The sequence below is a fragment of the Macrotis lagotis genome, chromosome 7, assembly GCF_037893015.1.
Source record: "Macrotis lagotis isolate mMagLag1 chromosome 7, bilby.v1.9.chrom.fasta, whole genome shotgun sequence".
Classification (NCBI taxonomy): Eukaryota; Metazoa; Chordata; class Mammalia; order Peramelemorphia; family Peramelidae; genus Macrotis; species Macrotis lagotis.
Window position 1 is genome coordinate 121,093,317 of NC_133664.1, and position 24,528 is coordinate 121,117,844.

Consider the following 24,528-nt stretch of genomic DNA (forward strand, 5'->3'; position numbering starts at 1 on the left):
AGAGAAAGACTAAAAAGTTAGAAAGGGATAAGGTAAAGGAATTTAAAAGTCAAACAGAGAATCTTATATTTGATCCTGGAGGCAATTGGGAGCCACAGCAGCTGACTGAATGAGGAGCTGGTAAGAAAATGCTCAGACCTGAGCTTTAAGTTGGTCAATTTGACAGCTGAATAGAAGATGGATTATAGTAGGGAGAAATTTCAGGAAGAGAAACCAACCAACAGATCATTTCGGTAGTTTAGGTGTGAAGTGATATACAAAGATGCTTGGTTGTAGTGTCGGAGAAGAAAAAAGGAAAAGAATGTCTAGGTTGAACTTTTTTATCCTTTTGGTTCTTCTGCTGCTTTCTTTGTTATTGTAATGTTATTTCAAGATCTTAGGGACAACTTAGGCTGGGGACTTGCAAGTTTTCAGTACTCCCAGAGAATTCTGATCCAAGGCAAGGTCCTACTGCAGCCTTCCAAGTCTGAGCTCTATAAGTTCCTGACCTGGATTTGGGTCTACACAACATACTTTTTAATGCCTTTTTTCTTTTTTCTTTTTAGAAAGATTTTATTTATTTTGAATTTTACAATTTTTCCCTTAATCTTGCTTCCCTCCCCCCCACCCCCCAAAGAAGGCAGTCTGTTAGTATTTACATTGTTTCCATGTCTACACAACATTCTTGTTGGCTTGCCCCTTTTTGGTAATTCTAGTAGACTACTGCGGGACTCAGTCATTAAAAGCCAGTTCTGCTCATTCAGCTCTGCAGGTTCAGACTCCCCTTTGGTTTGGTATTCCTGCTCTGGTTATTCCCCCCCAAGGTTTTAAATTAAGCTGCAGGTTAGAACTGCCATACTCACCTAACCCTAAAAAGTCACCCTTAGATATAGATGTCCTCCTCAGTCAACCTTGGATAGTGAACAGCCTTGGATAGTGAACAAACAGCTGAACATGGTTTCCTGAAACCTGTACTAAGGCTCATACGGGACTGGATTGCCTCCTCTTGCCCAGATGCACAGCCTCAGGCTTCTTTTCATTTCTGGGTGCTGGAATGCTTTGTGTGCATGGATGGCCAGGTTCTAAACCCAGTGTTTACAGATCTTGCTGTCTGTCTCCCCATGGGGCTAGAAAAAGGAATCACTATCCTTTATTTTCTGGATTTCCCAATCAGGAATTGTTCTGGTATATTTTCTAGATCTTTGTGGAAGAGCTGTGGAGTAGGGCTCCTTTTCACTCTTGTTGTATAACTTACTAGGTTTCAATCAAATTACAGTCCCCTTCACACACCTTGCCCTTCCTCATGTCTTACTGAGCCTTGGATTATGCTTTCTTTTCTCTATTTGGAATACTACTTTCCCATCTTCTTCCATTCCCAGGATTTGTCACCTACTTTACTGGGGTAATAGAAGCCAATCCTTTCAAGTTTCTATTTCATCCCTATATTACATCTCATGCATCATTCTTGTTTATTCCTTCTTTGGGGTAGTCTCTGGGGCCCATTTCCAGTTGTCCTGATCTGTATCTGGCCACTGGACCCAGATGGCTCTGGAGAAGAAAGTGAGGCTGATTGATGACTTAGTATAGCTTCCCTCACTTAAATCCAATTCATTTGCAAATCATGACCTTTCTGATGTCATGGTACTTTTTGGGGACCCAAATGAAGTTGGCCAGTTGGGCAATACAGCTCCTTCATTCTTCCTTTCCTCTCCCCTCCTTCCACTCCTTCTGTCCATATAGGATATCATATCCTACCTGTGGGTGTCCTGCCCAAAGAAATGTAAATTTTGATTGCTGAAACCTCACAAGTTTGCAGAGTATGCTCATTTGAGCAAATGCATGAGATAGGGGTATCTTCTCAGATCTTATTTTTATAAATTTGCATCATTTGTTTTTGATTATTTTGTGGTTGTTTGTGGAAAACTTTTCCTAATCTCATATATGAGCCCATTGGTAGCACAGCAGATGGAGTGCTGGACCTGGAGTCAGGAAGACCTGAATCCAAATTCTAACTCAGATACTTTCTAGCTTATGTGACCCTGAACAAGTTACTCAACTTCTGATCACCTTGGTTTCTTCAAATGTCAGATGGGGATAATAGTAGCACCATCAGAGTTGTTATGAAAATAAATGAGATAATATAATAGTTCTTAGGATATAGTAGGTACTAAATAAAAACTTATTTCCTTATTTTCCCCCTATGTATTACAAACTAAACCAAAGTGAACCAATGCCTGATAAAATACAGAAGGGAATGGAACAGAATATTTTGAAAAGTAAAGGAGCTGCAACTCCAAGTTCAAATGGCATACTCTGCAAACGAGCCTATTTATATATGAAAAAGTCAGGCATTCAACAAAGGTATTCCTACCTCAAAATAATAAAAAAAACCCCAACAATATGAGTAAAATGTGAATCCTGTAAACATCTTCAAACAAAAGAAACACAAGAAAAGCAAATAAGTACAATTATCAAGCAAAGAAGAAGTAATGAAATAAATCATTCCTTGTTTGGTGCTTTTTTTTAAAGTAAAGAATGCAGAAGGAAAAAAATGAAGATGTAAATGACAAACATATATATAGATAGATAGATAGATAGATAGATAGATAGATAGATAGATAGCATGGAAACCATGTAAAGATTATTAGACTTCCTTCTGTGGGGGGGTGCAGGGAGGGAAGGGAAGGTGGGGGGGATTGAAAAATTCAAAACCTTACTAAAATGATAGGTAACTACTATTGTATATAATTGAAAACTAATAAAATATTTTAAAAAAAGAAGAGGGGCTAAAGGAGAATGTAGAAGTGGCAGAAGGAAGGATTCTAATCCAGGAGGATGAGAAGGGAAGTTCTTAATTCAACTGAGGGGAAGTAAATTTCCCTGAAGACAATCCCCATTAGGGGTGCTTTCCTGAAATGAAGGATGGGGTTCATAATCTATTGAGAGAAGGTAGGAGACTACCTTCTGACAGAGTGTTGTGTCTTCATGGACAGCATCCTACTCCAGGAAAAAGAATATGAGAATTTCTAGGGACAGGAGGTACCCAGAGAGATGGGGGTGGGGCGGGGGTGGAAGTGGGACAGGGAACATACAAGGATCCAGGAATGGTATGGCACATTCAATGAAAAAGCAAAGGCAGGTCAGAAATATCTTCAATCCAGGTTACTGGGGAAGCTGGAGCTGTAGCAGGGCTAAACCCAAATAGATATACACACTAATATAGTAATGATAACCCAACCTCCCTCTTCACCAAAGTCAACCTGTTTAAACCTACTGGCCTAGTTTTAAACAGCTGGTCAAAATTTCTATGCCGATCAGAAGTGGAATCAGGAACATGAGAAATGCATACTGAACTTCCAGTTTAGACTAAATAGGAAGAATAGCACCTTACGTTCTCAAACTATACTTATAAAGGAAGTTTGGCAAAATATGAATGCTAGTTTAAAAAAAAGAAAAGTAGATCAATAGATTAGTCAATAATCAATAGACATAAACTCAATAATCAAAAGACATAAAAAAGAAAAAACTCTTTTTGACAAGAATTACTGGGAAAACTAGAAAGGAGTCTGACAATTGGTTTCAGAATAATACCTTATACCACATTCAAAATGTAATCTTAATATTAAGGGTCATATAATTAAAAAAATTAGAAGACTGTACAGCTCTGACTAGGAGGTGAATTATGTTTTTCTTAATATTATTTTTCATTTTTCCAATTACATGTAAAGATAGTTTTCTACACTTATTTCTGGCAAGATTTTGAATTTTTTTTCCTTCCTTCCTTCCTTCCTTCCTTCCTTCCTTCCTTCCTTCCTTCCTTCCTTCCTTCCTTCCTTCCTTCCTTCCTTCCTTCCTTCCTTCCCTTCCCTCCCCCTCCCCTTGAGAGCAAGTGATCTGATACAGGTTGTACATGTACAACTATGTTAAACATATTTCCATATTAGTCTTCTTGTAAAAGAAGAATCAGAATATGGAACACGAATATAATGGAATATTACTTTTCTAACAGAAAAGTTATTTCTATACTTATATTATTAGATGCAAAGTGAAGGTAAGCAGAACTAAGAAAGGTCAACAAAAACAAAACAATCAAAACTAAATGCTGGGAAATTATGAAAACTAACCTATACTCAGGGGAAATGTTGGATGAGAGCACAAGAGCCAGATATTTTTTAAAACCACCTACAGCTTCAGAACATTGATCCACATAAACTTATAGCTTGGTGTGCTGAATTAAGGATCACATCAAAAAATGTAAGTACTGTTATAAAGACTTTTTTCCCTTCTGAATCTATTGATTCGGTCCTGTATTGATCTGTTGTTGCTTTTACAACCACATTACCAAGTACCTCCATCTGGAAATCCTATAGATATCTCAAATACAATATGTCCAAAAGGGAATTCATTTTAATTTTTCTTAAAGCATCCTCCAAGATTCCTTATTTCTATTGACAGCACCATAATCCTTGTAGTCAATCAAGTTTGCAAACTCACAGCCATTTATGCTTTTCCCCTTTAGTTCAGTTATCAATACTATATACATATATTGTCACTCATAGCTATCCCCTTTTTTCTTGGTCAGGCATTTAAAACCCATAATTGGGGACTACTGAACTAGTCTCCTAATGGGTCTCATTGTTTTTAGATTCTTCTCTTCCCAATTCATGCTCCACAGAGCTACTAAATTAATATTCTTAAAATAGATCTGATCAGGGGCGGCTAGGTGGTGCAATGGATAAAGCACCGGCCCTGGAGTCAGGGGTTCAAATCTGGTCTCAGACACTTAATAATTACCTAGCCGTGTGGCCTTGGGCAAGCCACTCAACCCCATTGCCTTACAAAAACCTAAAAAACAACCAAAAAAATAGATCTGATCATGTAAGCTGATCATGAATAATAAAATCTAATATTGAACCATCTTTGTATTCCTGGTATAAATTCAATATGAATATAGTAATTCCGAATGTTTTTATATGTTAAATTTTTGCAAAGTTTATTGGCCATTTGAATAAATTTTCATCCTTTCTCTGTTTTGGCCTGGTTTTAGAATCAGAATTAAATTAGTTTCCTCTAAAGAATCTGGTTGAATACTTTCTGTTACTATTTCTAAAAATAATTTATATAGCACAGGAATTATTTAATTTTTAATATTATATAGACTTCACTTGTAAATCCATCTAGACTTAGAGTATTTATCCCATTGGGAATTCATTTGGGCCTCATTCAGAGACCATACTACTTAGGTTATCATTTTTATTAATTTCTTTTTGCTCTTTTGAATCAAATTAACTAGTCAATTTTGTTAAGTTTTTAATTTTGATCTAGATTGCCTTTAAATTCTGAAACTTCTTTGCTGTGATATTATTTTATTTACTTTCAAATTTTAAAAAATTCTCTAATCAATTTATTAGTCCACTTTTGTTAATAAGTGTTCAAAGATCTGTATTTTTCTATTTCTTTAGATACATCTCCTAAATGTTGGAATAATGTCTTAGTACCATTCTTATCAATTATTTGCTGGTTTCCAATTTGGCCCTTGACTTGTTTACTATTTATGGTGCAGTATTGTTATATTCCATTTCAGTCTACATCTTTTGTTCATCTCTTCTTTATTATAACTTGTGACATGTTATGATCTGTGATGGAACATTTAAGATTTATGCTTTTATGCAATTGTTTATAAATCTTGGTATCCTAGAATGATCAAATTGCATATGTCTCATGGTAACATTAGAAAAATACACATGGGGGCGGCTAGGTGGCGTAGTGGATAAAGCACCGGCCTTGGAATCAGGAGTACCTGGGTTCAAATCCAGTCTCAGACACTTAATAATTACCTAGCTGTGTGGCCTTGGGCAAGCCACTTAACCCCATCTGCCTTGCAAAAAAAAAAAACAAACCTAAAAAAAAGTATTATCTAGAAAAATACATACACACACACACACACACACACACACACACACACACACACACACAAATTTGCTTACATATGTACAGTCACTCCTCAACTTTCACAGGGGGTTAATGTTCCTAAAAAATGATATACATAGGGGCGGTTAGGTGGTGCAGTGGATAGAGTACTGGCCCTGGGGTCAGGAGTACCTAAGTTCAAATCCGGCCTCGGACCCTTACTAATTACCTAGCTGTGTAACGTTGGACAAGCCATTTAACCCCATTGCCTTGCAAAAACTAAAAACAAACAAACAAACAAACAAAAAAAAGATTCGTGTCAAAAACATAAATGTTAATACACTGAACCTATGAAAAATAGGAGGTTAGGTTCCCACAACCACCAAAAAGAATAACTTTTTGCTAGTCTATTGATAATACTTTTCTGCATACAATTCTTCATAACAACACATTAGTTCTGATAATATGTAACCATGAAATAACCCATAAAATGCAGTTCACAAAATATAACTAGCAACATGCAAAACATTTTTCTCACTAGTAATTCCCTAGAATTCTGTGACATTTTCTCATTTTTATTTCATTTTTCAAAACACATGAAATCGGGATCCCTGTCAGCTGCTCCCTCCTGGCCTCAGTCTTCCTCCTCCCACCCACCCCACCCACCAGAGCTCATTCTCATCCACTGACCAGAGTCCACAAATCCTCCACTCTTGGGCTCATCTGCACCCTCATCCCAGCTTTATCCCTTTTGAAAACACTAAGAATAATGTCCTTACATCAATTTTTACTAGAGCCAATCACCTGCCATGCTTGGAACGGACACTGAACTCAGATTGCTCTTAGCTCCAATAATCATGAAGTCCACATTTACAAGAAGAATGGGAACCAATGGGTGAAAGCCCATGAATTGAAGGAACATAATGGACACATCACAGGTCTTGACTGGGCTCCCAAGAGCGATCGAATTGTAACTTGTGGTGCAGACCGTAATGCCTATGTCTGGAGTCAGAAAGACGGCATCTGGAAACCAACTCTGGTGATCCTGAGGATTAATCATGCAGCCACCTTTGTCTCCCCTGGAGAATAAATTTGCTGTAGGTAGCAGAGCTAGATTGATTTCTGTGTGCTACTTTGAGTCTGAAAATGACTGGTGGGTGAGTAAACATATAAAAAAGCCAATTCGTTCCACTGTGTCCTTAGTTTGGATTGGCACCCCAACAACATTTTGCTGGCTGCTGGATCTTGTGACTTCAAATGCAGAGTTTTTTCTGCCTACATTAAAGAAGTTAATGAAAAGCCATCCAGTACTCCATGGGGTACTAAGATGCCTTTTAGACAACTGATGTCAGAGTTTGGTGGTACCGGAAGTTCTGCCAGTGGGAATCGCCATGATAGTACCGTGTCAGTTACCGATGCCTCCAAAAACATGATGGTTTCACAGCTGAAAAGAGTTCCTCCCACTCCTGAGTGTGTCATTTGTCTCTGAGAATAGCGTGGTGGCTGCTGGCCATGACTGCTGCCCAATGCTGTTTAATTATGATGATCGTGGCTCCTTGACTTTTGTCTCCAAGTTAGACATTCCAAAACAGAGTATCCAGTGCAGCATCTCTGCCCTGTAACGTTTCCACAACATGGACAAGAGAGCCATGAATGAGGATCGCAACACTGCTCTAGACACGTTACACCAAAACAGTATCACCCAAGTGTCTATTTATGAAATGGACAAGCAATACTGCCGCAAATTTTGCACCACTGGCATTGATGGAGCAATGACAATTTGGGATTTCAAGACTTTGGAGTCTTCAATCCAGGGATTACGAATCATGTGAAGCTATATTTCCATTCTCTAGCATGACAGACACTTGACATGATGCAGCTCCAGCAATTGCATGAAGATGGGAAAGACCCTACACAAGTCAAAACTGGGAAAATATCCCTTACAGATGTCTTGTTTTTCTTTTTTGAACATAATTGGTAAATGTATTGGTTTTAAAAAAATCAGCAGTGATGTCTTTGATTGGCTATTTCATTTCATTCTTGACCAAAGCTGCTCTTTAAGTAGTTTATTGTGAAAAATTGTCACACTAAATTAAAGGGGGGGGGGGTGTAAATTGTGTGCTAGAAAAAAATTTTAAAAAATACAGGGGAAAAAAACACATGAAATCTACAAAACCATAAATACTATAAAGCAAATAAAAATTTTAAAACTAAAAACATTTTTTTTTCATCTGGACCCTACCATTCATTATGTCAGATGGTGGTGTGAGGATACTGTACTGTATACTGTATTCCTGTAAACCTCCTCTACCTTAGCCACCTTAGAAAACTAAGTGAAAGATTGCTGGTACTGTAGTTGCTACAGTTAAAACTGGAAGTCTCAGTATCACTTCCAACACTGTCTTTCACCACTGGTGGAAAGCATGAAGGATGCACCAGCTTAAAATAAGTCATCAGTGACATTTGTTTCCTATACTGTTTGAGATCCTTAAGAATTTCAGAGTAAGGGAGTGGAGCAGAAGCAAGTTGATATCTAACCCTGAGGCCACAGATATCTAAATGTCTACTGCAGATAACCTTAAGGGCAACCTCTGTGCCTCTAGTTAGCTAGTCCATTTGGCTGCCACATTCTGACATGAAGCTTAGCTAATACCTCTATTTTCTCACAAGTTGCATCACTGACTACACACGTGTTTGGAACCCAAAAGACTTGCACTATACTCTGGGAGCATAAATGCAACCCAAACCTTAAAGTTTTAAAGGCAAACAATGAAAAGGCACTTCAAATCTTTGGGAAAACAAGACCAGTGAAGTGAGTAAGAGAATACTGGCTACTACACAAACTTGCACACGTTACTCCTCCCATTTTTGTCTCTACTGTGCACTGCCAGGAATGTGCAGAGGTGTCAACTCAAAAGTGAAAATGAAGTTTACTAATCAAGTCATGCAAATTCTTGAAGTCCCCAAAATGAAAGACTTAAATGTTGAGGAATTACTGTAAATATAATATTCTCAGATGTCATTAAAAAAAATCTCCATAAATCTAGGGGCAGCTAGGTAGCACAGTGTATTGAGCACTGGTCTTGGAGTCGGGAGGACCTGAGTTCAAAGCCAGTCTCAGATCCTTAATAATTGCCTAGCTGTGTGACCTTGGGCAAGTCACTTAACCCCATTGCCTTAAATTTAAAAAAAAATCTCCATAAATCTAACAAATTCAGTTTTTCCAACTTTTTATTCAAGTCTATAATTTTCTTCTTAATTATCTTTCTGATGAATGTCCAATTCTGTCAGAGAAATGCTAAAATTACCTAAAATTAATAGGATAAGAGATCAGAGTATCATAGATCTTGAGTTGGCAAAGATTTTCGGTCATGTTATCTAAACATCTCCTTTTAGATGTAAGAAAAATGAGGTCCAATGAGGTCAGGTGATTCAATATTTATTCCCCCCCCATTTTAATTTTCTTTTTTTAAATTTTGAGTTCCAAATTCCCCTCCTTCTTCCCTCCCCTCAAGCAATTGATAGGGATTAAACATCTATACTACAATCTTTGTGCTGCACAGTGTCTTGTTTTAGCTTACTACCTAAGTCTTTTAAAATTTGTTAGTTTACATGGAAACAAAGTAAAGACTGACAGATTGCTTTCTGTGGTGGGGGGAGTAAGATGGGGGAAAAATTGTAAAGCTCAAATAAAATCTTTAATAAAAGAAAAAAAATGTTAGTTTATCCTTGAAGTACTTGCTGTAACACTTGGAACATTTATATTTAATACTGAATTTTTTTATTTGTATATGGTGCATTCAAGAAAAAGTTTTCCTGCTTTTTTTTTAATTTTGTTTGTTTGTTTGTGGGGAGGCATTTGGGGTTAAGTGCCTTGCCCAGGGTCACACAACTAATTAAGTTTCTGAGGACTGATTTGAATTCAGGTCCTCCTGAATCCAGAACCAATGCTCTATCCATTGTACCAACTATCTGCCCCTTTAAAATAAATAAAGCCTGACATATATAGTATCCCATACCCCAAAATCCCCTCCCTTCTTCCACAAAGAAAGGGGAGTAGTGTTTTCTCAGATCTATTCAGAGTCAAGTTTTGCATTACAATTTAGCTCTGTTATTGTGTTGTAGTTTGTCTGGAGCCATTGTTTATTCCTGGTTCAGCTTACTTTACTTTATATTATTCACTTATAGTCTCATGTAATGGGTAGAATGTTGAGCTTGGAGTCAAGTAGACCTGAGTTCAAATCCTGCCTCAAATACTTTTGTGACTATAAAAACCTCTCTGAAGCTTCAGTGTCTAATGTTGCTTACAGTGCTAAAACTGTGATCATATCTTCCTGTGTATCTCAGTTTCACTGACCTCAACAAACATGAAATCTCTGTCTCAAAGAGTATGAACATTTGAGTCTTACAGTACTGACAACAAGGAATCAAGATGTATGTCTATCCACACCCTAGCCAATGTTGACTATTCTCATCTTCTGTAGTTCTTTTAAAATTGCTGAATGTGAAGTAAAACCGTAGCATTGTTTTGATATACATTTATCTTACTAGCAATTGGAAAATTCTTTAGTATGCTTAGTAATACAGAATTTTTTGAGAATTACTCATTCATATCTTTTTACTACTTCACTATTAGAGAATGATTTCTGGTCTTCTACAGTGCTATTAGTTGTCTGGTATCAGACTCTTATAAGACATATTTGATAAAAAAAATTTTTTAAAGAAGCCATTTCTCCAAATAATGGAGACTGAACTAAGCCACATCAAAGCTGTAGGGAGTGAACTGAGCCCATAGATTCAAGGCTATTCAATGTGTGTCATATGCCAGAAAGGAAGTGAAATATTATAGAAAATAAAAACAAAGAAATAGAAGTTATAGCTAAAATTCAAAAATTTAGAGTTACTAAATGAATGTTTTTAGGAAAACTGAATCTGATATAATTAACCTAGAAGGTCCAATGAATGGACTTTTTCTGAAAATTTGTAGGGAACTGATCAGATCCCAAATGGCACAGAAAATTACTTGTTTTCTGTTTTGTTAAAAGTAATTAAATGAAATCTCCTTTTTTTTCAAAATTTAGAAGGATTCAGGAAACAAGTCATTAATATGCTTGTATGCATAAAAAAAAATCAAGTTGTTTATTAACACCTAACAGCAATCTATCTGAAAAAAACTGTATCAAACAATTCCCTGCTTTAAGCAAATTATCAACTTTGTGAAGGAGCAGATAAAGTTTCTTGTACTAAATGGATATGTAATTTGATAAAATTTCAAAGTACATCAGATACTGTTATTTGTTGTGCCAGTATGGAAGAAAATAAAAAGTACTATTTCAAGGCATCCTGTCTGCTGTTCTAAGGCTGATATGAACAGTTTTGCAATTTAAAAAAAAATAATAACAAGTTGTTGACAGTACTTTTCAAGATAGAATTACAACTAAAATGATAAAAAAAAATGGTGGGCTGGTACATATAAAATAGAATGAAATTCAGTTGTTCTTTCTGTAATGACACTTCTTAGGTGATCCTTATTATTAATCAAGTAGCAATCTCAATGTCTTTATCTGTAAAATGGGCATAACAACACTACCTTCTAGGGCTGTAATGAGGTTTAACTGTGTTAATATATGCAGTCAGTACTATATTACTATTTGTTGGGGCTGTTCAGTCATTTCAGTCATGCCCAACACTTCAGGATCCTATTTGGGGTTTTCTTGGCAAAGACACTTGGAATCAGGAGGACCTGAGTCAGATCTGCCTCAGACACTTAGTAATAACCTAGCTGTGTGACCTTGGGCAAGTGGCTTTAATCCCACTGCCTTGCTGACCCTCCCCCCGCGCCCCAAAAAAATCTCCTCTAAAGCATTCCAATTTCAAATGACAAAGATAACAGAAGTTTCTCTGATAAAGTTGTCATTTCTAAGATATATAGAAAACAGATTCTTATTTTTATTTAACAGATTCATATTTATGAGAATAAGAGCCCCTTTTCAATCGCTAAATGGTCAAAGGATATCAGCAATGTTTTCAGAAGAAGAAATCAAAGTTATCATTGGTCATATGAAAAAACGTCTTAAATTACTAATAATTAGATAAGTGCAAATTAAAATAATTCTGAGGTACCACTTTATACCCATCAAATCGGCAAAACTGATCCCTCCAAAAAAGGAAAATGCCAAATGTTTAAAGAGTCAAACGACAACAGAGGTATAGCATTATAGATGCAGCTATGAACTGGTCCAGTCCTTCTGGAAAGTAATTTGAAAATATGCCTAAAAAGCTATTAAACTGTATGTGCCCTTTAGTCCAATAATACTGCTACTATGTTTATTACCCCAAAGAGATCAAAGATGTCCATTACTGGGGAATGAAAATGGGGTATATGAATGTGATTTCTTATAACTTACCAAACTGTAAGAAATGATGAAGAGGATAGTCTCAGAAAAACTTGTGAAGACCTTATGAACTAATACAAAATGAAGTGAGTAGAACCAGAACAATTTATATAATATCAAAACATAGTAAAGACAAACAACTCTAAACCAATTAATAACCAATTGGTTAATAACCAATTAAAACAGTGACCAATCATGATTCCACAGGACTCATAATGAAACCTTCAAATAGTGATAAATTCAAAGTATGGATTGAGACCTAATTTTTTTTGGACATGGTTAATTCAGGAATTGATTTTCCTTGACTATACATGTTTATAATGAGTTTTATTTTTCTTGCTTTCTCAATGTGGGAGAAAAGTGGGGAGGGAGTATAAGGGAGAGAATTTCAACCTTAAAATCAAATTAAAAAAAAAAAGACTTGAGTAGACTTTTCTTTACTGTTATTACTCCATGTAGTCATTCTTTGGCAGTTAATAATTTACAGGAAATTATATTAATGAATGACTTAATGTCTATAAGGTGCCTTAAGGTCCTTGGGATAGAAGCAAGCACAAAATGCTAGTTGTATTCATTTGCTCCTAATAGTTCCAGAACACATTTGCTTTGACAATGCCAGGAAAAAGTTTTTTTTTTCCTTCAATTTTGCAATTCTTCAATATTGCAAATATTGTCGTGAAATTCCAAAATCAGCTCAGCCTTCTGGGTACCCTTCTCTCCAAGGTAAAAGTGTAAAGCTGATAAAAGTGAAAATTCTTTGCCAGCTATGTCAGTGATGTGGGAGGTCGAATAGAGCTGAGCTCATTTTCCTGAAGCAATGTTGACGTGAAGTATTAACAGGAGTCAAGACTTGCTTCCAAGAGACCAGTCTTATTCCATGCCACCCACAAAGAAGACAGAAGGAGCTATCTTCAAACTTTTTCTAATTGCAACTATATTCTTCATTAAAAGATGTCAATCATGCTTAGCTTTCCCTCCCTAAAGTACTAGTCAATAATCTAAGAAAAACAACTTGAAACAAAGAGCAGGTATATTCAAACAGGGATATTTTTACTAATGAATTTTAAAACAGATAACCATAAGCAACACTTAAAGAGTTCACAAGAGCTAAGAAATCACATAGGTTTTAATTTCATCAACTGTTTAAGAACATAAGGGGCAATTTAAGTGGTGCAGTGGATAGAACATCAGTCCCGGAGTGAAGAGGATCTGAGTCAAATCTGGTCTCAGACACTTTATTAGCTATATGTTAATTTCAACTGCCACCAAAAAAAAAAAAGATTCCCAGAGCCAAAGAAAATACCAACTACTTAGCAAACAGACACTCAATGGATCTGTGATCTTATTAATGAGGCAGATCTAAACTATTCATGCATGCTTCCCTCTGTATCTCATTGCTTAAGTCCTATCATAAAACTTCTAGAGAGTTCAGCCAACATGTTGGGAACTTCTTTGTTTTCTTCAATCTTGAGGATACTCAATGAACATTCAAACTGTCTATCTGGTGTTACCCCTCACTTTCACCATGTTATCTGTCCTTCTTTTTCAGTAATGTTTTCCTGATGACATCCTTTACTTCAGTTCTTCTAGGTTCCTTATTTTGCTCATGAGCTGGTTCTCCATTGCCCTCGGGGTAAGATAAATTTTTGATGTTTTAGAGATCATAATGTTCTATCACTGTAGCATTACAACACCAGTTAATATTTTTTTTAATTTAAGACAATGGGGTTAAGTGACTTGCCCAAGGTCATAGAGCTAGGTAATAATAATTAATTGTCTCAGGCTGTATTTGAACTCAGGTCCTCCTGACTCCAGGGCCGGTGCTCTATCCACTGTGCCACCTAGCTAAACCCATTAGTATTATTTAAAGGGTTGAAATTGTTTTAAGAAATTCTTAACTTTTCCCTTAAGAGACATCATGCAGGGAACAATCAACCTTGATTTTTCAAGAAAGTTTGAAAAAATATAAAAAGGATCACTACCTATTCATAAAATTAGTAAGATTTTAAAGGAACTGATGCTGAGTAAAGGGAGCAGAACCAAGAGAACACTGAATACATTAACAACAACACTGTGAGTTGATCAACTTTGATGGATATAGCTCCTCTCAGCAGTTGAGAGAGCTAGGACAACCCTGTTATGGACCTGTTAGGGACTATGCATCCACATCCAGATGAAGAAACAAAACAAAACAACAAACTACAGAATCTGAATGAATAATATGTTCATTTAAAAAATTCTCCTATTTTTTCCTTCCTATCCCATAGTTTTCTTTGTTTTCTCTTAGTCCTAATTCTTCATACATAAAATGACTAATATGTAAACATCTTAAAGACAAATGTACATGTACAATGTTTAAGAGACTGTTTGCCACCAAGAGGAGGGATGGGAAGGGAAGGTAGAATTGGAAAATTTTTTAAAAATAAATAAATTTGAAAACAAAAACAAACAAAAAACTATTAAGTTTTATGTTAAGTAAAGAAGTAAGGGTTCAAGGAGGCTAGGTGGCACAGTGGATAAAGCACCGGCCCTGGAGTCAGGAGTACCTGGGTTCAAATCTGGCCTCAGACACTTAATAATTATTTAGCTGTGTGGCCTTGGGCAAGCCACTTAACCCCATTTGCCTTGCAAAAACCTAAAAAAAAGGGGGGGGTTCAACTTCATTGTAAGACAAAGGTCCATACACATACTTGTAGACATTCAAAGTAAAAACAAGAACAATGTTTAGGGCAAAGAAAAATGCTAATTCAAAACTTAGAGCAGAAGAGAAAATGAAGCTCAAAAAGGTTGGCAGAGAAGTTTTCTATGCAAATTGATTTACCACAAAAGTGTAAAATCTGGTTCTTTCTCTATTTTTAATGTGAGCCATCCTTGACTCTCCCAGAAAAAACAAAACAACCCAATAGCCTCTGATGAAAACATAATAGATAAGTTCTAGGATATAGGCAGGAATGACAACTTCAAGAGTCAAATAAATCCAAATGTTAAAGGACACAGCAGACACTAGATGGGGCTATGATTCCACCAAAGAATTCAGAAACTAAATTCCGGCTTATTTGTAGAGCTGGGATTGGGGATGAGTTTAGAGACAGAAAGCCTCTGCATGGAAAACAATCTTCAAATTGTCTCAAGTTAGGATGACAGGTTCTAGCCTACTTAATTATTATTGTTCTTCCTTTTGAAATTCTTACCAAAGCTTTTTTCACATCCACTGTCAATTTCTAATGATTCCATTCCCCTCCATGAACCCCATTTCTCTATCAATTTGCAATAGAACCTTATCTAGTAATAAATACAATCAAGCAAAACAAAATATAGTATGCATTTCCTACATGGCCAGTATAATCTGCTCCTACAGTTCATCATTTTGGTGACAAAAGCAAGTTGAAAGTCATATTTGATCATTTTATCAGAGTTCTGAAATATTTCACTATTGTTGTCTCTTACATTATCATGGTCACTATGTAAATATTCCTCTAGTTCTGCTTACTTAACTCAGAATCAGGTCATATCAGTTTTCCAAATTTCTCTGAATTACTCATATTTATCATTTCTTAAATATAATAGTATTTCATGATATTAATAAACCACAATTTGTTCAGTCATTTCTCAATTGATGGACATTCATATTATTATCACAAAAAATGCTATTGTAAATATTTTTGCAAACATGGGATCTTTTCTTCTGCCTTGTACTTCTTTGGAGTGGAAGCCAAAAAATGACTCTAGGTTTTCAAAGGCAAGTCAGTGGTTCACAAGCTCTGACAAAGCCTACTAAACTTAACAAGCTTTGATGGGTCTCAAAGGTTCATCAGCAGAGTCTATCAGGTAATCAACTATTTTTGGTGAGAGCAGTTCATTAAACCATCTATTAAATCATGATTATATTTTGATTTGCATTACTAGAGAAAAAAATCACAAAGATTTTGGATGTATATTTTAATGATTTTTAGTATATTTCCAAGTCTCTAAAATGCATGAATTCACAGTTCTACATAACAATGTGCCTGTCTACACACACACACACACACACACACACACACACACACACACACACACACACAGACTCCTTTCCAACAATCTATCCATTTTCATTTTTTTTAAACTTTGCCAAACAGGTTTGTGTGAAATGAAATTTCATAATTATTTTAATGTGCATTTCTCTTGGTAATATCTTGCATTTTTTTCTTTTGAAAACTGCCTATTCATCTTTTGGGTGCTTTACTATTAAGAGCAACTGTCAGGCAAGCAATTGTTGAGGGATATAAAAGCTACCTGAAGAATGGTAAAGGAATGTAATAGAATATCACTGTGCCATAAGAAATGATAAAATGTAAAACTTCAGAGAAAGCTGGAAAAACCTTTGGAACAAAGTGAACAGAACTAGGAAAACAATTATATGATAACATCATAGAGAAAGTCTGATCAATATAACAATAAACCATAAATCCAAAGAATTATGCCACTCAGGTAATGAATTAAAAATGTAGAAAGAAACATGTATTTTTGGACATGACTAATGTGATAATTTATTTTGCTGAACTATGTGAGCTATGAGTGATTCTTCTATTTTTTAGATTTTTAAAACTAAATGTGCTCAGTGGGAATAAGTGGGCGACTTTTAAAAAAAACTTACTTGAAAAATTTTAAATTTTTAAAAATAAAAAAAATTAGTACAGTTACCTCTTAATTTGTAAGCACAACAATACAATCACCTTCATTCAGATCTTTTCTTTTGAGGATGGCATAATGGAGGATACACAGAAATTGTAAACAGAAGACCTGAGTTCTATGTCCTAGTTCTGTTCCTAACCTTGGGTAAGTCAATTCATATCTCCCAATATTAGTTTCCTCATCTAACAATGAGGGAATTGAATTTAGGTCCCTTAGGAATCTGAAATCATATTGTTTTAATTCTCCTGGAGTTCCTATGTGGCAATATATACTCTATATTGTACCTACAAGGAGACTCCAACGGGGCAAATGAGTGGTGCAATGGATAGAGAAACTGACCCTGGAGTCAGGAGGACCTGAATTCAAATCCAGTCTCAGACACTTAATAATTTGTTAGTTATGCGACCCTGAGCAAGTCACTGAACTGAACTGCCTTTCAAAAACAAAAACGAAAACAAAAACAAAAACAAAATGATTCAACATGCCACAGCCTTGTTCTCTCTGCTAAATGTAATGAGGGATCATTTCGATGCTGCCTTAATTTGCCACAGAAATGACTCTAGGTTTTCAAAAGTAATGTCAATGATTTACAAGGTCTGATAAGGCCTACTAAGTTATATTGGCTTTAATGGGTCTTACAGTTAAATACAGATACATGCTGAGCAGTAACATGGGAGTACTTCAAAGTTAAATTATTATCGCTATCCATTAAACTTCAGACAACTGGACAGAAAAAACACTAAAAAAATACTTGCAGGGTGGTTAGGTGGTGCAGTGGATAAAGCACTAGGCCTGGAGTCAGGAGTACCTGAGTTCGAATCTGGCCTCAGACACTTAATAATTACCTAGCCTTGTGGCCTTGGGCAAGCCCCTTAACCCTACTGACTTGCAAAAAGCAACAATAAAAACAAACAAACAAAAAAATACTTGTTCAATGGAAGTTTAGTTAATGGCTCGTAAGATGCTTACAGTCTAATGAGAGAGAAAACATGCCACATAACCGCTTGTTCAGGTGTATCTGTCTCTTTGTGACCTGATTTGAGGTTTTCTTGGCAGAGATACTGGAGTAGTTTTGTCATTTCCTTCTCTTGCTCATTTTACAGATGAGCAAAACTGAAGTAAACAGAGTTAAGTGATTTGCCCAGGGATCACAAAGCTTGTTAAGTGTGAGGTCACATATGAATTCAAATAGATGAGTCTTCAGTTCTCTAGGCCTAGCTTGATATGGAGGATGAGAGTTAGGAATTGAAGATGATATCTAGGTTTTGAACCTGGGTTATTGGAAAGAAGGTAGTGGCTTAAATAGTAATAAAGAAGGAAGAAATTTAGTCAGAAAAAAAGAATTATAGGATTATAGCTAGCAGGAATGGATCAAATGAGGATATTGTGGGAGATGAGAGAGATGTGGGCATTCTTGTTTGCAGGCAGTAGGGAAACTGCCAGTAGTGAGGAAGAAATTGAAGATAAGAGAGCAGGGATGATAAATGAACCAAAATACTGGGGAATATGTGATGGAATGGGATCACTAGTGCTTCATTCAGGTTAAGTCTCTCCTAATTTCCTGTATCTCATCTTCACCAAATGTCTCAGAGGTATCTTAAACTCAAAATGTCCAAAACTGAACTCATTTTCTTTCTGCATAAATCATCCCTACTTCCAGCTTCTCTTTTACTATTCAAAGTACCACCTTCTTTCTTTCAGCCTTGGAAAGGAAAAGGGTTACTTCTTCATGTGAAACATGAGTGAGAGCGGAAAAATTGACCAAAAACATCTTGATGTGAGGTGAGGAGGAAGGAAGAAGAGGGATCTTAGGCAAAATGGCCTCAATTTTCTTAAGTGAAGTATGAGGATGACTCAGGTGAGAGAATGGGGTGGTGTTGCAGGTGCCAAGGGAGCCAAGGAAAGTTTCAAGAGAGATGACGAGGTTTCTGAAAATACAGAGAGCTACCCAAGAGCCAGGGAGAAGAAAAAAGTAGGGGAGGAAAATGGACTAAATGGTTAATGGGAGCCTCCACAGAGGATGCCATTATGGAGTAAGGGGGGAAAGAATAGGGGGAAAAATTCCCAAGAGACTGGAATTAAAAATTTGGAATCTCTTCAACCACTGGAATAGCAGATTGTGAATCAGACCACCTGGTGCCTTGGCTAAATAATTTCTTCTCTTTGTGTTTCAATGTCTCTTTCATAACCAAAATAATACTGCCATTAAGAAGGAAAGAGTCTGAAGCAGGGGTGTTGAGGGCTGAATGTTTTCCTGGGCATTCACCTCAGTGAATTTGCCTTGCTTAATAAATGATTAAAGGCCATGTCTCTTGTTGTCAACTTCTTGGGAATAATGAAACTAATGAGGTTGGCTGTAATCAGTAAAATTTGTTCTAATCAGAAAAGCTTAGGGAAGTAGTTAAAGTTCAGATTCTAACTCCTTGGCATTTATATTTTCTCATGGGAATGAATTTACTAGATTTTAAAGTTCTAAAAATACAAACTCTGAAGATTTTGAAACAAATGTCCTGAGAGACCAAACAAGTGTAAACACGCAGAGAGAAGAAAAGGGCCAGTAAAGCATTACTCATGTCTTCTTTCCCCTCTAAATGAAGGTGTGGTTTCTTGGAAGCACCACTGATAATCTCCCCTACAGTAAGGAAACATCCATAGTTTGTCTGCTTCACAGATTTACAAATCCATATATACAGCAGTAAGAGGCACAGAACTGTTGGGTTAACCCAGTGCCTACACAAGGTTGGTCCTTTATATCTTTTGAACTGAACCAAATGGAGCCCTCAGACTCAAGAACAAGGACTAGGAGGCTCTCTTGCCCTTACCACACATTTCCTGGGCCAGTAACCAATATAACTACCTGGAATTTAAAGCTCTATGCAATCTGACTCCCTATCATTCCAACTTTGTTTTCTATCAATCACTTTAATAAATTTCATTGTTCCAGTCCGCCTAGACTACTTGCTGTTCATCAAACTAGACCCTCCATGTCCTGCCCTGGGCTTTCTTGAAAGGCCCCTTTGTTCTCCTTCCTGGAGAAAGAAATTAAAAAAGAAAAGAAATTAAAAATCTCTTTGAGGCAACTAGGTGGTACAGTGGATACAGTACCAACCCTAGAGTCAGGAGGATCTGAGTTCAAATTCAGCCTCAGAACTTAATAATTACCTAGCTGACCTTGGCCAAGTCACTTAACCCCATTGCCTTGCAAAAAAATAAAATTAAATAAAATTTAAAAATCTCTTCAAATACTATTTTATAAATGGTCTACCCTAAACCCCAAAATTTACCATAATTTGATACTACTTGAAAATGTTTTCTGAATGTCAACTGTTTTCCAAGAGTTAAGATATGACTCTAGAATAACACTGGTAAGAATAAAAATTGAAGATGGAGCACAGCCCCCCAAGGCTGTTTCAAATAATACACAACCATAAGTTAGGATACATATTCCATGATTACATCCTTACATTTCAAAATAATTTATAATTGTATGTGTTTAGTGTTTACAAAAATTTGATTTAATTGGATAAAAATCACTTATTTTTATCTAATCTGCCTAATCTTCACTTTTATATTGTCCTATGTTCTTATCTCTTTCCTTATGAAAAGGTTCATTACAATATAACATATTAATAGTATTATAATGATGTATGATATGAAAGTGTTATTTTTGCTTCATCCAAGTCATTGGGGATAGGGAAAGAGAAAAAGTTGGTTAGGGACAGTACATCCAACCCATTCCAATTAATTGCTCCCTCAATGCCTGAACCCTTTCAAGAACTAAGGACCTGACTTTAAGGTCAAGATTAAAAGATGAGGGATAACTTAATTTACCATATAGTAATATTCAAAAGAAAGTATTGTATCCCTAATACCTTGAATACAGAAAGTGCATAATAGCTATATGTGGGATTTAAATGAATTTTCTCAGGAGATGAAAAACTGTAGGGAAAGTGTTTCTCCTAAAAATATAAATCACCAGACAGAAATTCTGTTTTGTGCCTTCTAGTGACAAAAGAATACAAATATATCAATCTGCCACAAGAAGGAATAACTTAGGAATTTTGAAAGCATTTACAAGTCAGTGGTAAGAATGAATAAATGCTTAATTAGGATGAGAATTTATTTTTTCATTCAATTAATGAATGCCTTTTCGAAACATTACAATCATTTCCCAATATCCCCATCATTGAAATATCTCATAAAATAAAGAAAATAGCTAACTAAAAATGATCAAAGTATCCCCAGGTCAGCAGTACAATTTTGTTTACATCTACCATAGCTGATTTGTTATGAATGACATTTTTCTTTAAATATTCCATTAAATAGTCCATTAGCACCCAGCAAGTCATAATATGTGGCAGACAGAGAGCTAGGCATTGGGAATAATTACAGCAAATGAAGGGGAAAAAAAACCCTTATCATAAGGAGCTGTTTTCTTTGCTCTGTCTAAAATAAACATTTCCATCTTTTTCTCTACTTTATCCAATGAGAAGAGCTCCAAAGTTACAAAGACAATATTTTGTAATGTATTTCACACAGTTGCATAAACAAAAGGGAAAGCTCCCAAGAGCACATCAAGAAGAGTACAAAGACAGGAGAAAGTAGGAGTAAAGTGGTCTAGTTCATTCAGTCACCAAACTTACTCCCCCTATTTACTAGTTTTGTTCTTATTTTTTTGTTTTCTCTAGGTTGAACCTCTGATTTGATTCATATGGGCCACTCCCATGAAACACAGAAGACAGGATGGAAATAAGTTCAAGAAAGTATGTATATTTTCAATTTGCAGAATTCATTTTGATGATAAACCCCAAAGAAAAATGTTTAGAAATTTGATTGAGGCAGGAGATGGAAGTAAAAGAATTTCAAAATTGGACAATTTGAAAACAACTTAAAATTCTACACATTTTACCTAAATAGTCCTCAGAGGAAGGGGAAATGGTTTTCAGAACCTCAGCAACAGGCAGCAAGTGAAAAAATACTCTGTTCAGAATGATCTGTTCCAATAGTTGCTTATTATTAACTAACATTTGTTATATGTCACAGGGTAAATAACACATCAATCTATCCCTGCTGTCTCAGAAACAAAAAGGAACAAGAAAAAAATCCCACCAAAAAATTTCCACACAATTACCAACATTTCATCTCTAGGAGAAAAGAGAATTTTTGGGGGGATCATTAATCTCCAGTGCACAGTAGGATTCAACATTGAAATTCCTGCTTTTTTAAAGCAATGTTTTCTAACTAATAGATCATGATAAAGAAGTGATTCCCAAAGCCAGTCTTCAAAGGTCAGTCTTTAAATTTACTGCTTGTAACCACAAACTTTTCTTTAAAGATCATCTTGGCTTACTTTCACCAAGACTTCAACTCTTACTTTATAGTCCTCAGTTTATCACCTTTCTGCCTCAAAACACCTTACCCTACCCCATCCTTTCAAAATACTCTCCTCTCTTTCTTTCTGAGGGAGAGGTGAACCTTGTCCATCATCTCCACCATCTCCTCCTTTTTGTTCCATCAACTGTCCTCTCTTTCATAAGGTCATGCAGTCTTTCCCTCCAAAGGTCCCTTCTTTCCTGCCTGCAAAAAAAGTTTACATTTCTTCCACCTTTAAAAAAAAACTAAAAATAAAACAAAGTCCTTTCTTTTATCCTATCATTCCCTAAACTCCAGTCCTATTTTCCTCATTTCTTTCCTCATGCTATGAGTAATAGCCCTAACCACTCTCACATGGGTCTTTTTTAAAAAATACTTAATTTGTTTTCCAATTATATATAATAGTAGTTACTACCTATCATTTTTGTAAAGTTTTGAATTTTATACTTTTCCCACCCCCCCACAGAAGGCAGTCTGATAATCTTTATATTGTTTCCATGCTTTATATTGATCAAAATTGAATGTGTTGAGAGAGAAATCATATCTTTGAGGAGAAAATAAAATATTAGAGATAGCAAAATTATGTAGTACATAAGACACTTTTTGTTCAAATTGAAGCTAGGGGCAGCTAGGTGGTGCAGTGGATAGAGCACCAGCCCTGGAGTCAGGAGTACCTGAGTTCAAATCTGCCCTTCAGACACTTAATAATTACCTAGCTGTGTGGCCTTGGGCAAGCCACTTAACCCCATTGCCTTGCAAAAACCTAAAAAAAAAAAAATGTTGATTATCACCCCCATAACAAGGGTCTTTTCAAGTGACCTTCTAATTGCTAAATCCAATAACTGAATATCAATCTTCAGTATTCATGACTTCTCTGCATTTGACTACCATCTCTATGAAATTCCTCTCTTTGATTCAGTAGCATTACCTTATCATATAGGCTACCTAACTTACTTGGTCGTGGTAAATAGTGATCTTTAATTGTAAAATGCAATAAACTATTATAATTATCTTATCCATTTTTTTCATTATTTTATCTGCTACACTAACTCCTTTACTGGTTCTACCTGCTGAACATAGGTATTCTTCAAAACTCTCTGTTAGTTCTTTTTTTTTTTTTAGGTTTTTGCAAGGCAATGGGGTTAAGTGGCTTGCCCAAGGCCACACAGCTAGGTAATGATAAGTGTCTGAGACTGGATTTGAACCCAGGTACTCCTGACTCCAGGGCTGGTGCTTTATCCACTACACCACCTAGCCGTCCCCAACCCTCTGTTAGTCTTATATTGATTGTCTTGCTTAAGTTTTCAAACATCACCCTCAGTTCTTCATTTCTACCCTGAGGTGTCTCCAAAGCCTCAGAACTGTATGGTCAACTACCTGTTTGATATTTTTTTACTCTGGTACCCTTGCTAGTTGGCACAGTGGATAGAGCACTAGCCCTGGAGTCAGGACACAATAATTACCTAGCTGTGTGACCTTGAGAAAGTCACTTAACCCCTTGCAAAAAACAAAATAAAAAAACTTAGCTTCTTCTCTAAAGTTTCCTTTTGCTATCAATAAACCATTATTAACAGTTACCTAAACTCTCTGATTCTGAACAATTCATGGTTTATAGTCAATTATCAAGTCCTGACTATTTTTCAGTCTCTCAAATCTCTTTTCCATTCCCTTTGTTACTATAATAAGGTCTTGTTATTTATCTAACCTCTAGCCTCTAGCCATTAGTCCCTGTTTCCTGTTTGTCCCCATCTAATCTATCTTACTCTACTATCAAATTAACCTTCTTAAAAATATTACTTTAGAAATCACCCTATTCTAAAACTTATGGTGATTTCTCACTGCCTAAAAATAAAGTCCAAATATCCTTAGCCTGGCATTCATAATGTGGTCCCTATCACTCTTATGTCCCAGAGTTCCCATCTGCTGCAACCAAATGTATTTGCTCATTGTTCTTCAAAAATGTCCACGCTGTTTTTGCCTAGTCAAGTCTCACCTTTCTGAGTAGGCCCACATCAACTCTTGCCTCCTCTATAGAGCTTTGCCAGCATCCTCAGTCCTTGGGGATGATTCCTCATTTCTGAATTCTTAAACAGTTTAATAGATCCATTACCAAACACTTATTAATTATTTAATAAATTTGAGAGCTGGGACACAAATAAAATTTTTTTTTTTTTGCAAGGCAGTGGAGTTAAGTGGC

General features: G+C 36.0%; 1 protein-coding gene and 1 pseudogene across 4 annotated transcripts in view; one reads left to right on the forward strand and one right to left on the reverse strand.

The window, feature by feature from the left end:
* Positions 1-24,528, reverse strand: part of AHCYL2 (adenosylhomocysteinase like 2) — a 151,869-nt gene that overhangs the window by 50,520 nt on the left and 76,821 nt on the right. The window lies entirely within an intron of this gene.
* LOC141492953 (actin-related protein 2/3 complex subunit 1A pseudogene) lies at positions 6,581-7,823 on the forward strand (annotated as a pseudogene).